The sequence below is a fragment of the Talpa occidentalis genome, unplaced genomic scaffold, assembly GCF_014898055.3.
Source record: "Talpa occidentalis isolate TD23 unplaced genomic scaffold, MPIMG_talOcc4v2.1 talOcc4.8, whole genome shotgun sequence".
NCBI classification, from domain to species: Eukaryota; Metazoa; Chordata; class Mammalia; order Eulipotyphla; family Talpidae; genus Talpa; species Talpa occidentalis.
Window position 1 is genome coordinate 11774986 of NW_023605194.1, and position 18000 is coordinate 11792985.

At 46.8% G+C, this 18000-nt stretch overlaps 1 pseudogene; it reads right to left on the minus strand.

Annotated features, from left to right (window-relative positions):
• The window catches only part of LOC119234171 (caspase-7-like), a 19055-nt pseudogene that overhangs the window by 680 nt on the left and 375 nt on the right, over window positions 1-18000 (minus strand).

Consider the following 18000-nt stretch of genomic DNA (forward strand, 5'->3'; position numbering starts at 1 on the left):
GGGTGTGTGGAGACATTAACAAGTGCTTGCTGTTGTGGGTGGAAATCTGCTGACAGCCCCCACTGGGGCACATGCCTCCACCTGATGGAGGCGCTCACAGGAGGCACATCAGACAATGAGTGAGTGGGAGACAAGGGTGGGCAGGGAGTATCCCAAAGGAAGTGATGGAGAACCATCCATCTCCTGGAACTCCCACCACTCTTTGCAATGCGTGCTGCTGCTTTCTCTCCGGGCCTCCAGATGGAATTTGGCAGTGACCTCTGAGAATTCCAGGATGTGTCCCTGCTGGGGGGGGGGACACAGAACTTGAGCCTGGCTGCTGCTGCTGAAATGTAGCAGCCAGAGGTGGCTGAGTGCCCTGCTGCCTTAGTAGGATTGCCCTGCGGGCACCAGCAATGGATGGGAAGGGGCATTTTTCTCCTAGAGCACACGTGGTCTCTGGGAGAGGTCGCTGGCTCCACTGTCTCAGCTCTTGGTGTGGTCCTGTCCAATAGGATTTACTGAAGGGTTAAGGAGACATCAGCAGAAAGAGGTTACGCAAGTACCCAGGAGGAAGCCCAGAGGTTGAGGAAGGAATCACAATGCACAACCAGGCAGGGAGATGCAAATCCAAGCACCAAGGATGTGCCCAAGAGGAAATGCTGCAGCTTTAGTCAGCTGACGGGGCCAGAGCATAAGAAGCAGGGTCACTTCAGGACCTGGGTCTTACGCATAACTTGTCTCCTCCAGCCCTGCCTCCCTGTCATCTTTGACCCTGAGGGAATCTAAAAGGGATCTGGGAAGTTGGGGGAAAGTGAGAAAGCTGCAGGCACAAGGCCCCCTGAGCACCTTGGAATTGGGAGTGTGGAGCCAAGTCAGGTTTGGGTTTTTGTTATCCTCTTAGCCTGCACATCCGGGGTAGACACTGCAACTGTTTGTGACTTCAAAAGGTGACAATAATGCCCGGCTTCTCCGCTTGAGCAGCAAAGTCACGCACCTGCAGGTGTCTTAATCCAGGGACAAAGGAAGATCCCACCACCCCAGTTCCTCCAATTTAAAAGGGCAGAGTGAAACAAAAGCTGTGTTTGTTTCACATGAAGAGCTGTGATTCTTCCTCTTCCAGCCAATCATTCACATCGCTTGGTGAGAACTGGCTCATCAGCATTATCATTCATATCCTTCCGTTACTGAATAAACATAAATAACCCATTTGTGTAAAGGGGTTGAGGGCACTCAGAATTCTTTCTTGCAGCACATGATATGGGAACCACCAGTGTGAGGATTTGAACTTTGTGGACAAAGCTTTTCATGTGTGAGTGTATGTGAGGGGTTCACCTATGTTACCCCATTACATTAACCCTCTGTCTCTGCTTCTGGCGAGGGTAAACCTGTGTATCAAGTCCATTTGTCACTGCCCCAGCTTCACTTCCTCTAACCCCTACCCGTCAGGGTCTTTAAGGAAGCCATTCCAGAATGCAAACCTCACCCTGAGACTCTCCTCCCTAAAACAGTTTCCTTGCATCCTTTTATCAGGGAGAAATTTGGACTGCTTAGCCCAGCACGAGAGCCCTGACTACTGGCCCAGGTTTGATCCACACCATGACTTCTAGGCTATGAACTGAGTCCCCAAATTCAGATATTTGACTGTATTTGCAGACAGGGCTTGCATGCAGGCAATTAATGTTAAAGGAGGCGATAAGGATCTGACCCAAGAGCATTAGTGTCCTTGGATTCGCAGCTTCCGGAACTGTGAGCTACAAACGTCTGCCCCCTGGTCTGTGAGCTTTGTTAGAGCAGCTGAGCGAACCACACACTGTGATCTAGTCTTGTGGTGTCACCAGAGCACGGGGCTATCGATCGATCTATCCTACGAGCCCTCTTTCTGGCTCCTGCTGTGTGGGTTCTAAGACTCGGTTACAGCAGCTCACGTTTTAGGAAACCCTCTCCCACAGCCTCCTAGAGTTCACCCTTCTTTTCTACAGTTCCGACAGAGCCTGCTCAGAGCTCCCATAACTCTACTGGCCCAGGTTTGATCTATGCCATGCATCTGTAAACACAGGGTCTATTTATTTACCCAGACACCTGCCCTCTTCACACCATCTCCCTCTCAAGAGCAGGATGACAGCATTATTTTATGATCCTTAAAACTTGTGAAGTCAACATTCTCAGAAAATACATCTGTAGATCTAGCCAGACTTGGTTTTCCAAATATACTGCAACTTTCTATTATAACCAATTCCTCTGTGTCCAGCATTTGACAAGCAGCTGCTGCAGCTGGGAGGATTAGAATTCGGTGATGGGATTTGTGCAAAACACAGGAGGGATTTTCATTAAACTTACTCAGGCAACATGGAGCTTAGTTAAGAAGGAGCAGGCCTGCTCGTGCCTAGCATGGTGGTGGGGGCAGTTTACAGGAATCCAGAGCTGAGCCATAACTCCACTGTGACCCCAAATCTCTGCCTGACCCTGACACATCACTTGGGCTCAATTTTTTTTTCCCTTCTGTAAAATTAGGACAGTAAAAACACCTTTCCCGACCATCAATTATTACAAGGATGAGATGTGGTAAAAGGCATAAAAACACTATACATTGCAAAAGGTTATAGAAAGATTTGTCTGTATGATTTCCAATAATATTAACAGTGAGAGAATCCAGCTTTCTCAGGGAGGAAAGCAGACACGCTCCGCATCAGGCGCCCTGATGGCCCAGAGAAGTCCAGGCCCTGACCCTGCACCTGTGATCATGTTCCCCCATTAGGCAAAAGGGACTTTGTAGATGTGCCCCAGGCAATGGGAAGGAGATGGGGGTTGTTCTGGATTACCCAGCCGACCCACAGTAATCCCAGGAGTCCTAAAAAGAAGAGAGTCTTTTCCAGCTGTGGTTGGGAGCTCTGTGCCCATGGAAGGGGTCAGAGATGTGAAGCTGCTGACTTTAAATGGAGGGAGGCGGCCACCAGCCCAGGAAGGCAGAGGGGTCAAACACAGTGCTGAAGCCAAGGAAGTGGACTTCCCCACATCCTCTGAAGAAGGGAGCCTGGCAACCCATTTGGAAATCTGACCTCCAGGAGGGCGAGCTAATGGACTTGTGGTTTAAGTTTCTACTTGGGGTTGTTAAGACAGTCCCCAGCCTGCGTGTGGGCGGTGGAACTGTGAGACACAGAGCAGAGCAGACAGCAGGGCTGATACCTGGAGCGGTGGAATAGGCGAAGAGAAAGTCGGCTTCAACTGGGACCTTGTAGTGCTGCTGAGCATCCGTTTCATTGACAAACCCCGAATCAGCCTGGATGCTGTTGTCCAGCTCTGTCTCCTGGCAAGCCTAAGTGTCAAAGCAGAGGTCACGCCATGGAGCTGGGGACAGAATGTGTGTGCTGCTCACACACATGTGAGCAGAGAGCCCCCCAAACGGTGCCTGGCATGTTCTAGCAGCTCAGGGAGAATTTGATGAATAAATAAGTGAGTGAATCTTGTGTCAATTTACTACGTGAAGAGAATAGACTTGCAATTTCTTATAACCCCCATAATCTGTGATACGGTGCAAATGCAGATGTCAAGCATTTAGAGAGTCCCCAAAGCCCAGAACTACAAACCCAACTGAAATAGCACATGGATTTGTAAAAAGGCTACAATCCAAGTCAAGTCACTTGCACTCCCCTCCCACTAGCAATTGTTTTGGCTTTGAAAATTCTATTGGCTGGATTACCTGAATGAAGAAGAGCTTCGGTTTCTCTACAAGGGTTTTGCATCTATCTCCTCTAAAATGGGCTGCCAACTCCTTTATTGATGTCAAGCCATCAGTTCCATAAATTAAACCTTCTTCTTTTCCATGGCTCAGTAAGATGCAGGCGAAGCAGGCTGAATTTTTGTGGTCCTGTTCAGAAACTGCAAGCCAGAGATGTGGACATTGAAAAGCTAAAATCTATGCCCTGCGGGAGCTCAGCTGTAATATCCCCTGCCGGTCTGGAAGCTGACACTGACTCTGGGAGGGGATGGGAGGGGGTTGGAGGAGCACCCCTCTGGAGAGAAGGCAGACCCGTGGGAAGAAGTTAGAAAGGGAGAGTTCTAGAATTCGTGTGGAGGTGCGGGATGGGTTCAGATGCTGGGAGCCAACACCCTGGCACGCTCTGAGCTTGGCTCTGCTGTCTGGCAGGTGTGACACAGGGTGACTGAGGCCTGTGTGTCTTGCTCTGCTGTATGGACTGGCCTAGGAACCCAGTACCTATGAAATGGGATACTATTTGCACAGAGGCCCGGCACGCATCACACAAGTATTGATAAAGAAAACAGAATTTTGTGCTGAATGAAAGAAGCCAGTCACTAAAGGATAAACTCTTTATGTCCCCAGTCTCTGAGGCAGCCTTTCACGGTCAAGGTCACAGGGGCAGACAGGAGAGTGGAGGCGGCCAGGGGTGGGGAAGGGGAACTGGGGAGCTCGAGTTTAAAAGGGACAGAGTTTCAGTTCTGTAAGATGAAGAAAGCTCTGGAGTGGGAAGATGGGGAAACGGCCACACACAGCCCGAATGTGCTTAATGTCGTGAAGCTGTGCGCGTGAAGGTAAGGTGGTACACCTGGCGTTCTGTGATGTGACTGCCATTTAAAAGGTAAAACATAAAATTATAAAGGAAAGAGTTTTACAAAAATTCCAGCCAATGCCAGACTGGCCGTTGCTTTGGATCCTGAGGAGAGGAACCATGAAGGGCTTCATGGTCGGTTCAGTTCAAACTCATCTAAGGTCTGGGATTCTTTCTAACTAGCCGGCAAGCTGCTCACGGGTATAACCCTCCCTTCTTCTTCTCTTGATCAATGATGGCGTGAAGTAACACATAGAAGTCTGTGAGCACCTACTATGTGCAGACAGAGATCTGGACACTTTGCGTGAGTTCTCTTATTAAATCCCTGCAAGAGCCCCTTAAAGAAGGCCTCGTTTATCTTTGTATCACTGATAACAGAATCTTGGAGAGTCCCTTAACTTTGCCCAAAGGGCACGTGGGAGCCTTGGAGCCAGGTGAGCCCGGTGTGGCCCCTCCCATTCCAGTCACTGTGGCACCCTTGCATCTACCTGTACAAGGATTCTGGGTTGGTTCTGCCAACAGAAGTCCAAGATGCTGGAATTCTTTTACCGCATAGTTTATGTTCAGATCAGACAAATTATGACAGAGCTAGAGAGTGTGAGTTTTGCCTTCACTGGAACTGTTTGCATGGACAGTCATGAAAAACAGCCACTGACTATTGTTATAGGACAACAAGAGAATTTGGTGCTGGTGACATGCTCTGGCATGGACTTGATGACTCACTTTTCATAAGAACAGTCTCCTGCTGGGGCAAGTCCTTCCATCTGCCTGCTGCACTTCTCAAGCCCTGCTTGCTCACTACTCCTCACCCCAACCCCAGGACATGGAAGGGGCAGGTAGCAGGACCCACCTGAAGCCGACCTGCCTGAGTAGCCAGTGTCAGAGCTTGGAGGGACCCAAAGCTGGATCCCTGGCTCCCAGTCTGCTCCATCAGGTGGCCCCTCAGGGAACAGAGGGTCAGGTCTCAAGGTTCATGTTTGAAGAAATTTGGAAAAGACAAGAGAATGGATGAATGAGATGGACTGATAACCAAAGTGACAGGTTTCTGAGGTTAGAAGGATGGTGGGAGAACAGGTCAGGGGTAAGTGAGGGGGAGGGGAAGACAAGCAACTCAAACAACTATTTAATGAAAAATTTAAAAATGGGTTAAATGTGATTATCTTTCATTGAATTCTGTGTATGCCTGGTGGCACAAGTTGCTTAGCTAGTGTGGATTCCAAGAACAACAAAGTGCAGGAACTTTGGTGCCCTGGACTTACTATTTTGGAAAGCCATCCCTGGTGCTTTAGTTGTAGGACTCTAGGAAAGCTGTTTGAATTCTTGGAACTTCAGTTTGCTTTTCTGTAACCTGATTCCAGCCTCCAGGATAAAAGGATTCTTTGTGGGTCAAGCTTCAGGTGTGAACCTCAATTTATCCCCCACTGGGAAAAGGCCTTACTTGCCTAATCCTCTGTCCACATCCAGGGGATATTAGCAGCAGCCATGGACTTATTGAAAAACAGAGGAGGAACAAAAGGGCCAAAATGCCTGCCTGGTATTTAAATAATGAGAAAGGCTATTCGGAGAGAGGGTCACATTCCTTTTCTAGCAGTTTATTGAAGAGCATCTATGATTTGACTGTGGGTCTTGTCTGATGAGTTAGTAGGGTATTACTTTCAAATGCTCACCGTAAAAGCCAGAATACCCTAGATGGTGTCCACTAGGTAGTGTGGTGTAATAGAAAATACGATTCTTCTGGAATCAGGAGACCATGGCTTGAATTTTGGTTTTGTCCTTGCTAACCATGCCTTTGGTATTTTCCTTATCCTCTCAAAAGCTCCGTCCTGGGTTTATAAAACAGACATGATGCTATCCTGCAGTGCTTGTGTTCAAGGTCTAATGAAATGGTTTTGTGAATGTGCTGTGTCAAAAATAGAAGGTGGTGCTGCTCTATGGGGATTGTGGAACCAAGCTTAGCCGAGGTTTCGCCATTTTGTATATCCTCCACCTTGCTATGTTAGTCCTTGTCCAGCAGCATTCCGGAGATAGTTTCAGCAGTCACAACCCTCACTCCACTTGGTGACGAAAAAGCAGACCACCCAGCCACCAATGAGGGCAGTCCTGTCCATAAATGGGACAGCATCTCTAACCGTCCAATCAGTTTGAAACTAACCGCGCGCGCCAAAATGCCTTTGTAGTAGCCAATGAGTAATTGCCAGCTTCTTGCAAAGTTCGCGTCACTCGCGACCCAATAAGATACCCCTGCTTCCTCTGTTCGGGGCTCTCGACCTCTGCCGTTGCATCGGTGTGTGTCGAGGGCCCGGTCTCGAGCCCGTAATAAACTCCCTTTTGCATTTACATCAGCTGTCTTTGGATTCTTGGAGGCTATGCTCGCCGAGTCTGCTGATCTTGGGCACAACATTTGGGGGCTCGTCCGGGATCGGCTAGCACAGACCCCAACCACCAAACAGCTGAAGGGAGCCATTAACGCGCGCAGGTGAGTGGTGAGGTTTTAGTCTGCAGACCTGTAGTATTGAGTACCTGTATTTGTATTTTTTGTGCTCAGTACCTGTGGAATTGTTTGCAAACCTGTAATTTTGGTAGCCAGACGCTTAAGTGGACGCGCTGGTAGGCGTCTTGGCGTGGACCAGGGGAGACGTCCCGGATCACCTGAATGGCTATCCCCTGTGGGGCAGCACTGGGGTAGCATTTGTATGGGGCCCGTTTGAAAAATTTGTTTTTTGGTTCGTTTAGTGTGTTTGTTATTCTTAAAATTTTGGTGTTTGTCTCTACCCAGGGACCTCTGATTGGTTATCCGTACCCCTTGTGGGGCAGCACTGGGGCAGGTTCCCCTTTTGGGAAAGTTCAAAAAAAAAAAAACAAAAAAACTAATTTTGTTTTGTTCCTGGTGTTTGTTGTCTTTGTTGCGTTTGTGTGTTCGTAACCATGGGTAGGGCAATGCCTACTCCACTGTCTTTGGACACAGTCAAGGCAAAAAGTTAAATACTGGGGACTAAAAAGTCACCACAGCTGGCTGGTAAGAAACGCTGCCTCTGATCTCAACAAGCAGCTGCCTGGACATTTTCTCCAGTGTTGAGATCACTGGTATATCTCTGCTGCCTTCCAGCTGTGGGGAAATTAGTCTGTCCCTTTGTCCACCTTAAAAAAAAAACAAAAAAAAAAACTGGAGTTCTTTATTCTTGCTTTTTGCCTCCGGAGAATTAATGATAAACGGCGCCTATAAAAAAAAAAAAAAATCCTAAATTTTAAAATTGCGATCTAAAATTGTAGTAAACAAAAGCTAATTCAAAATTTAATAGTTTAAAGCATACATGCCTTAAGGTTTAAGTATTAAAAAAAAAAAAATTGGTACTTTGCTTTGTTTAAATATGTTTACTTGTGCTGTACAAAAAAAAATAATAATTAACCTGGCCTATGCTAACAAACTTACTTCTAGGCTTTTATCTAAACTTCTCTTGATAAGATCTTGTTCCAGGAAGACTGATCTACTTGTCTTTTCCCCTCGGAAAAAAACAATATATTCTCCAGTAAAGGACTAGACTTCCTTGCAAAATTCAAGGTAACATCTAAAGCCATATGGACAAGTTACTGAAAAAAATGTATATAGTATTAGGTGTCTATTTTTTTTCCTTTTCTTTCTTGCTTTTGTCAATCTATCTGTAACAGGGTGGTCCCCAGGAAAGGGGGAAATTCCAGGTTCCCTGCCCCACCCAAAAAAGGGAAAAAAAAGCAAAAAAAAAAAAAAAATCCAAAAGGAGACCTGGAGGAGGCCCATGGAGCCTAGAGACACATGAAAAAAACTGCGCTTGCCTTTTGGTTGTGGACTAGGTAACACAGATGTGGGTGAGACCCGTGGGGAGGAGACAATGGCAACTTTTATCTTGATTTTAATTTTGCTCTTTTCCTTCCGAGCTTGTCTGGTTGTTTCTAACCCTTTCCTGTGGGTCCTCACTGGAAGAGGCCTTAAACTTGTGGCAGGCTTTTGGGCCTGGCTTGGGCCAATCCCATTTGGACAGAGTTTTACCCACGAGGGGACAGAGTTTTACCCACTTTGGGTACTTAATTTAGAAACTAGATTCTTTGCCTTTCCTGTATTGTCTCCTAATTGTATTAAAGTTCCTTCCCATTAAAGTCTTGTATGTTTTGTGTTGATGCAGCTGATGGCAGAACCTATTTAAAACAGGCAGGTTTGGGGGTCTGGGCTGCCCCTCTCCCTGCCCTGTAACATATCTAGTGCTTGCCTAAGAAAAAAAACTTGGTATATAAAATTGTTACAGTGACAACTCTGAAGTTGACTTAAAATTCCAGTTCTAAGAAAAAACTAAAACTAAACTAAGGTTTTGCTAAGTTTAATAATAAAAATTTGCTAACCATTTACTGAACTTTCAGGTTTACAAAGGGCCCAGTAGATGGCAGTTGCCATCACAGTATTCTGCCACCTCAGACTCACCCAAGGCCCCATGCGCCCTAGGGCATTCGGGACCTCAACCTCTCAATGGGCTGCCAGCTTGCATCCACTGCCAGCAACCAGGATACCTCAGCTGCAAAAAGCTGTCCCCAGGGCCATGCCTTCAGTGCCATCATACAAGGCTCTGAAAAGGGGACTGTCCCACTCTCCAGAGAGGGAGGGGGCCAGCCCAAACCACAGGCCAGGATGGGAGGACAGGCTTGACGGTCAGCTGCCTCTGATGAAGAATCCAGTGCAGGAGAAGACCTTCTCTGAAGAAGCCCAGAGGTGAGATAAGCTCCCCTGTTTACTGTTTATATGGATAAGCCTCGGGTGACCCTAAAAGCGGCAGACAAAAAGATCATCTTATTGGTAAATAAGGGGCCACTTGCTCTGCCTTACTCCAATTCTTTGGATTGACCTACTGGTCAATTGTCCCCCTCACTAATAAAGATGGCCAGACTGAGCCAAGACACTTTACAGCACTGCTACCTTGCTCGCTACGAGGCTACTTGTTTAAAGAATAACTTTGTGTTTCTTTGTCATTGACAAAGTTGCACCAAAATGTTTATGAAAGTATTTCTTTAAAACTGTTTTATAAAACATAAAAATATAATTGTAAAAAATTTTTGTTTGCATAATCATGGTTGGCCAGGTCTCGTTGTGCATTGATGTTGAGCATCGGTTCAAAGAAACTGTTCGTTGCAGATTTTGATTGGTACCGGCCTTACATCATCAATGCCTTCATCGAGGTCATTTCTCGCCTGGAGACCATCGAACTATGAAGCCTCCACTGTCCTTTCAAGGTCCCTTAGATCATCGCCCTGCGGTGGAGCCCTGACTGTTTACCCTCATCGCCCACTTTCAGCAAAAAAACAGTTACTGATCAGAACGACGCCCCTTTTCCTAACTGCAGTTAGGGGCTCCATTCGCAGAAGGGGAAAAATAAAACATAGGGCAAGTTAGGGTAATTAGGCAGTGTTAGGGACAGTGCAGGAGGGGACCTCTGAAAAGTTTAGGAAGGCTTCAGAAATAACAACTAAAGAAATGTGTTAACGTTGGCCTTGGTTTCCTTCAAGTGATAACAGAGAGTGTTTTAATTGAAGCAGCAGACTCATTTATGCAAGGAGGAAATGAAAAGGGGTTAGTATTAAGACTGGTGGGCAGCAACCTGTTTTATTCAATAGCTAATGTTTAGTGACCAAATAAATAACTCTGTGACTGGCTAACTGGAGAGGAATCCCTTGTTTGAGCAGAGTAATTCTCATTTGTTACTGAAAATAATACCTCTTGCTGACTAAATAAATGGTTTAGAGTCTGATTTTCAGAGGTCATGGTCTGAGATGACCCAGAAAAAGTCAGTGTTTTGTATAAGGATAGCAATTTTAAATTTTCCTGTACCTATAAACCTGTGAACACATTATGTGGCTGAACTTAACCATAATTCTAAGACTGACTAACGGATAAAAGGCTTGGTAGCTGTTGTTTTCTTAACTGACTAGCCGTTTTTCAAAAAAAAAAAAAAAAAAAAAAAAGGGGGAATGTGGAACCAAGCTTAGCCGAGGTTTCGCCATTTTGTATATCCTCCACCTTGCTATGTTAGTCCTTGTCCAGCCGCATTCCGGAGATAGTTTCAGCAGTCACAACCTCACTCCACTTGGTGACGAAAAAGCAGACCACCCCAGCCACCAATGAGGGCAGTCCTGTCCATAAATGGGACAGCATCTCTAACCGTCCAATCAGTTTGAAACTAACCGCGCGCGCCAAAATGCCTTTGTAGTAGCCAATGAGTAATTGCCAGCTTCTTGCAAAGTTCGCGTCACTCGCGACCCAATAAGATACCCCTGCTTCCTCTGTCCGGGGCTCTCGACCTCTGCCGTTGCATCGGTGTGTGTCGAGGGCCCGGTCTCGAGCCCGTAATAAACTCCCTTTTGCATTTACATCAGCTGTCTTTGGATTCTTGGAGGCTATGCTCGCCGAGTCTGCTGATCTTGGGCACAACAGGGATGACTATTTCCTTTTGGTCACTAGGGGAAGTTGACCCAAACTGTTCTGAATGGGAAGATACAGATTTGTTACTTCCCTATGATTGAGTCTTTTCAAACTGAGAAGATTCTGTAGATACAGAACCTGTTTCCTTTGCTGTCATGTAAGCTGCCTTCATCTATTTAGGGAAAGCTAAGTTTCCTGAAGGAGACCTGCTGGCCCCAGAGGTAGACATGGAGTGGCCAGGAGGAAGACAGGCTTCCCACACTGAAATATCCCTGGGGCCATCAGAGGTGTCCTGCCAGCATCAGCCTGGCCCATCCCTCTCAGGAGCAGGGGGCAGGGAGACAGGTGGGGGTGGAGGAAGAGGAGACTCACCTTCCTTCAGCACAGCTTCCATTTTGGCACGGGAGCAGTCATTATGGACAGTCACGTCAAAACCCAGGTTTCAGAAGCACTTCAGAAGGGCCTCAGCATCTCTGTCCGTTCCATTTCGGGGGCCCCTGCCTGAGGGAATCACATGAGAGGTCAACATGAGTATCCCCTGCTGCCTGCTGGGAGCTGGTGTGCACAGGCCAAGAGCTCCTGGGTGCACGGTGAGCAACTGAAAACAAACTCAAAGGAGTGGTATCTCAGTCCCCTCTCAAGGGTGAGCCTCAGCGTGGTCACTTGCAGCTCCAGTGCAGGCCAAACAGCACCTCTGGTCTTGGCCTCTGGTTCCTGTTTCACAGCAGCTAATACACATGGAGGCCTCTTAGACTGAACATTCCCAAATCCCCTCATGCCTTCTCCTGGACTCAGTGAAAAACATCCTCGGAAGGGTGTCTGCCACAGCAGAGGGACAGAGCACTTCTCCTATGAATGTCTGATACAAATCTTTTTTTTTAAAGATTATTTATTTATGCATAAAAGACCTGGGGTACAGGCCAGAGGTATGGGGAGTGAGAGGATTCACCAGAGTGGGGAACAGAACAGGCAGACTGACTGAAATACACTGCTGAGGGGAGCAGCTGCAAGTCAGGAGAGGTCTGTTGCACCATGTGGGTAGCTCCCTTTCCAGGGATGGAACTAGTGCTGCAGTGGCTGCGGTCAGCTTCATAGGTTGCGTCTCAACCCTGGCGCCACCAAGGAGGCCCTGATACAGGTCTTTTTTTTTTTTTTTGTGGGACCCTCGCCGGCGGCCGGGGAACAAACCAGTGCTGCAGAGGCTGTGGGCAGCCTCGCAGCCCAGCGCTCAACTGCTGCGCTATCAGGGGAGGCCCCTGATACAAGTCTTAATGCAAGTTCAACAAACTGGCAGGGAGCAGGCCACACACCTACCTGTGCTTCTGTCAAAGTTCTTGTTGTTTATGATGATGCACGTGCCCCCTTCTCAAAATCCATGTTATACTGGCATGAAGCCTCAAAGTCTTGGTTCTTGATAGATGTCCTAGAGTCACTTTTCCTTTGCTTACTGGGAAATACAAAAGGAGGTATGGACTTAGAAGATGTCAGGCCAGCACTGGGCTCTTGATCTTACTATTTGCATGAGAGGGGAGCCCAGGAGAGTGGCAATATATTCGAAAAAAGATGGGGGGGGGGGATCAGATGTCTCTGCTTAGTTGCCATATTTAAATGGAATGTGCTCTCCTTTGCAATTTCATTAAATGCTAGAGACACAGAGATTAAGTCGCAACTCAATCCCAGCACACACCCACCACGGCGGCTACCAGAGGCTGGCGATCACGGTCAGACCCAGAGTCCTCACGTACTGCTGGAGCCTATTTGTGCACCCAGTGAGAAACACTGGCATCTCCCAAACTGGACTTAAATGTATCCTAAGACAGAGTGACTCCACTTGGACCCCCAAAAAGCAACACTGTTTACCAAAAGACCCCACACATGTGGAGACCATTATGCTTAATGACAGTCCCTGCCAGCAAATAATCTGAGTGTCCATTTACAGAAGAATAGCTAAATTATTGAATATTCATGTAAAGCAATTCCATGTAACAATGCGCATGAAACTTTGAAACTAAACTCAGTAGCTGGCAAACTTGAGTCCAAGGGCATTTTACTCTTGAGTTTTTGTTACGTCTTATCTGCTAGAGTCTCTCAATCTCTGAAAGGATGTGGCTGTCCCCCTCCTGCCTTGGTCCAGAGTACACATCAGCTCTACAGGTTGAAACTTCAGTTTCCTTATTGTTAATTTTCAACTTTGCTATGACATGATTCCCCGTGTTTACAAGGCTCAGTTTCTTCCCTGATATCATTTTATTTTTAAAAGACAAACACCCTGAATCTGTTCTCATACCTTCTGGACACCGCTCCCTGCCTTTGTTTCCTGTCAGGATTTTTCTTCACATTCCTTCCCCCCGAGGGGCAGCTCAAAAGAGAACTTGGGGTAGGGGTCTGCACCCATTGCCCGTGTGGGCTGGGCTGGGGGTCACTGCCCTTCACTGGCATCAGTTTCCTGTCCTGGAGCCTCTGCCTGGTCACACATGACAGTGCAGGCTGCCACATTCCTCAGCTGTGTCTAGGCCCACTGCCGTGTGTGGCAGGTGCATTCCCTGAGGGAAATGCTGCCCAGGCCTGGAGATGGGAGACTGGGCTGCAGCAGGTGCCTTCTCCCATGGAGTGTCCCCACTCCCAAGTCTCCCTCAGAGCTCAGCGAAGACAAAGGTCAGTGAGTGTCTGTATTGCTTAAGGACATGGCGTAAGGAGTAAGATTTATTTCCTTATTGCCACCTTGTCCACATCCCTGCTGAGTGCCCTGTGCACATCAAAATAGCTTTGCAGCCTTTTTTTTTTAAATTCAACATCCATTGATTTTATTTTATTTTTATTTTTTTTCTTTTCTTTGTATATTTTTACATCATTTTTATACAATGTACACTTTATCGTCTTGGGTCTTTACATGCTTTTGAAAAACACACTCACTGGCCTTCAATAGAAGCCTCTGAGGTAGGGGGAAGCGGAGCAATCGTACCCATTCTATAGGTAATAATAACTACAAGTAACATTTGTTGGTGCTGGGGATCTCACTTGCCATTTCTCATTGGCTCTGGACATTCTTTCGCTAATTCAAGGCCACACAAGGACTATACTGAAGGCTACAATTTATGCACTCAAGTCCTTTAAGGTACAAAAGTCTCCTATCTTCTGCAATATGGGCTTATTTTCAATCTGACAATACAACAATATCTGAATAACCAAGCTGCAATGATTTTCGGGCTGCATTAGCCCATCCTCAATGATAAGCAAAACAAAACTGGCAAGAATCTTTTATAAGAAAAACAGGCTCCAATGTAAGATGCATGAAAAAGAAAAGGATTCTGTGTCCATCAAGTTAGAATTTAGAAAATTACTGGTTAAAAAAATGGAATGCAACAGGGGAATAAATAAATACACACTTGAAAGAATATATTTTTCGTGGATATAAAAAGTAGTTTAACTTTGAATATGAAATGTGATTCTTATCTCAGCGAAGTACAGTTTCCCTTACCTGTCCTGCCCCTAAATAGAGCTCTTCTTTCTCAAGATGAACTAAATATTTGCTTTCTTTTTCTGGATTTGAGTCTGTCAATATTAATTTTCCTTCTAACCAAAACAGCTTTTTGTTACACCCAGGTCTTCTGAGGTCACAGATGCATGTCAGAGAGAGATTATTAATTCAATCCCATTGAATTCACCTTCCTAAGAGGGGCCGGCCTGGGGAAACTCCATCTGTGCTTTAACTGTGGGGAAGCAAAAACCCGAAGATCAGCTTAAAGCATGTGACATGAGAGACAAATAAAAGGAGGAAGTGACTGTAGAGAAGGCATCAGGCAGAAAGCAGTGTGTGTGTGTGTGTGTGTGTGTGTGTGTGTGTGTGTGTGTGAAGTGGAGTAAAATCTATTGCACAGACACATCTTCTACAAGAATGAGCAAGGGAGAGGCGAGAGTCTCTCCTAATAGCTGTGGAACTTCGAGGCCCCTTCTCCCAGCAATGGTCTCCCTCTTACCCCATTCTCTCTCCCTTTGTGGCTACTGTGTGCCGGTGCCACTGCTTCCGTTTTGCCAATTCTTACTGCCAGGTTGCTGCAGAGATTAAGTACAGACTCACCTTAAGAAGAAGGATTGCTCTGAGCAGCTACTATTTTATTTTTATTTTTTTTAAGGTTTATTTATGCATACAAGTGCTGGGGTACAGGCTAGAGGCTTGTGAGAGGATTCACCTGAGAGAGGGGGAGCAGAACAGGCAGAGGTACTGAAATACACTGCTGAGGGGAACAGCGGGTAAGATAGGAAGGTTCTGCTGTGCCAAGTGGGTCAGCTCCCTGGCCAGGGATTGAAGTTGTGCTGCAGTAGTTGCAGATAACTTCATAGCGCTGACACTTAACCCCTTGCACCACCAGGGAGGCCCCGCAGCTATTTGAAAGTAGCCCTTAGCTGCTGATTCTGCAGAAACATAGGACAATTGTTGTTTATTCTTTTGCATGTCACGCCAAATACTACAAGTTGGTTCCCTCCTCTGTTCCTCCCCACCACGAATTGGAAAACAGAGCTTTCTTATTTGATATGATTTGACAGGTTATTTTTGGGCAGGGGACTGCTATTACCACTCATTTATATGGAAGATATTTTAAGGATTTTCTGACCAAAAAATAACCCACCAAATCACACCCGATAGGAATGCTCTACTTTCGGATAGCGGGAGAAACCTGTTTTTGGAAACATTTGTGGACTGACAGACAAGTTTTCCCAATTTGCTCCCACCTCTCTCATTTCTAGTTAAAACCTTAATGGCATGTCTCAGTGAAAAACTGGGCCGGCAGACACAAGCTTATCCAAAAAGTGACCTACTCCCACCGTGACCAACAAGTCAGGTACAAAGTCCAGTTCATGGCCACTTCCTAGCGGGACCAAAGGAGGGGGGTGTCTTTTAATCAAATCACACAATCTTGTGAAAGAACAGAAGCTCTCCAGGCGCTGATGTGGGGTGATTTCCAATGAGTAGTGTTAGGTATGGAACAAAACAAGATGTAGAACAAGGAGAACAAGGGCTACCTTGTAGAGGGAAAATGTGAGAACTATTGGCACAGACCGTAACTAGGAGATGTGCACCCTGAGCCTCTCTCAAGTCCGGGGTGATGGAAACAAGCCTTTCTCCTGAATCTGACAAATGTGACAAACAGATGGTGGACGACCCACTTCAGAGATTCCCTAAATCATCAACAACAAACATTGTTAGTATGTTTATAGTGTTCGGTGCTTTCCAAAGTGTGTCAGTAATAATCATCCCATCTGCTCTGCAAAGTACCGACAGGCACGGAAAGGTGCAAATGAAAGTGAGCCAGTGTGGGCCTCCTTGGTGGCACAGGCGGTAGAGCACAGCACTGTGACGCTCTCCGTAGCCTTCTGCAGTGTGGGTTAGATCCCTCAGCCTTATCCCCCTCACTGTCTCTCTCCAGTGGACATACTTCTGATCCACAGGACAGCTCCTGCCTCTTGAGAGAAACCACTGCTCACCACCCCTCCGTGATCAAGGGTAAGGGGAGGTAGGAGACTCCTGCACGTCCCTGTAGGCCTGCTTCTAAGTGAAATGGACACAGCAGGGCCATTAGAGAGCAGTCTGGAACTGTCTGGGCTGTAACTTCAACTCTACCACTTATTCACTGTCATCAGAAAGGCAAGTTATTAAACCCCTGAGTGCCTCAGTTTCCTACCGACTAAACAGTGATAAGTAACTGAACCATGTCCTGGGATTAAGAGGACTAAGTGCAACACTGTGCTGGCCTTACAAGAGTTTGTTAAGTGAACAGATTATGATTATTAACACAAGTGAACTCAAGAAATGAACAAGTGGGGCTCAGTACACAGGCTGCTCCCCACTTCTATGGAGTGCCTCTGAGCGCACAGGTGGGAAGGACTCACCTAACACCTTGTACTCCACAGTGCCCAGATTCGGCCCTGCACCCATGCTCTACTCCCCACGAGGCTGCCTGCTCACCGCATCTAACACGGACTGCGCCTCAGTCCTAGGGCAGCTGACAAGCAGATGCACAAGTGCCTAGTAGGACACCCTCATAGCTGGGGATCCCCACACTGAGCTCACCCCAGGCCCCTAAAGTTATCACACACCAGAGCAGGACTCTGCAAACTGACCTCTGCAGCATAAACCTCCTTCCCTGAATGCTGCTCTCTGGGAGGGTGGGTGGAAACTGCAGAGGCATGGCAGCCTGCGTGGCCCTAGGTCCCACTGGATGGCAGGAAACTTACTTGAATAGTGATGAGCTGTGTGAGGACCGGTTGGGCTTAGCATCAATGTCATCATCAGCTGCTAAATGCGTAGGCCCTCAAGCTCCTCTTCCAGCACAGTCGGTTTGTCATCGTGTGACATCTGGAGATTGGAAAGCAAAACAGAGAGTTGGTGCTGAGGGCAGCAGTGGCCAAAGGGAAACCTCTCAGACTCTGATTTCTGCTGGTCTCAGCTCTGAGCAAATGCAGAGAGCAGAGGCGGGTGTGCACCCTAATATGCTCACAGAGCATCTATGTGACTGAAGATACCATACCCCATAGCACCAGGTGGGAAGAAAGAATGCAGTGTGGGGAGGTGTCCAAGGGAACAAAGCACTGTTCCCTTGTGACCTTCCAGCTTGCCTTAGGTGTGATCTAGATACTGAGGACAGAACTGAGTGGGAGGAGCATCCAGAAGCTAGATGTGCACAAGGCCATGAGAAGTCAGGCGCCATCTTGTTTCTCAGCACATCAAGAATCTCCACCATCACACCAGCATATTGGTGTTGGGGGGCAGTTTTCAGATTAGAACCCAAAATATTTCTCAAAAACAGAGATAACCCTATCTCAGAGGAGATCAGCATAAGTCCTAGCAAGCAAAGACTACTGGCAGCTTCCATTTCATCTCCTTACATAGTCTTGGTTACTTTCAACATGGATTGTTATTAGCAAAGCACAGAAATATTTTCAAAATTAAAGTTCAAGTATATAAATCTACCAGAAAAGGATACTACCTTTGACCTGAGGAATTTAAGGCTTGAG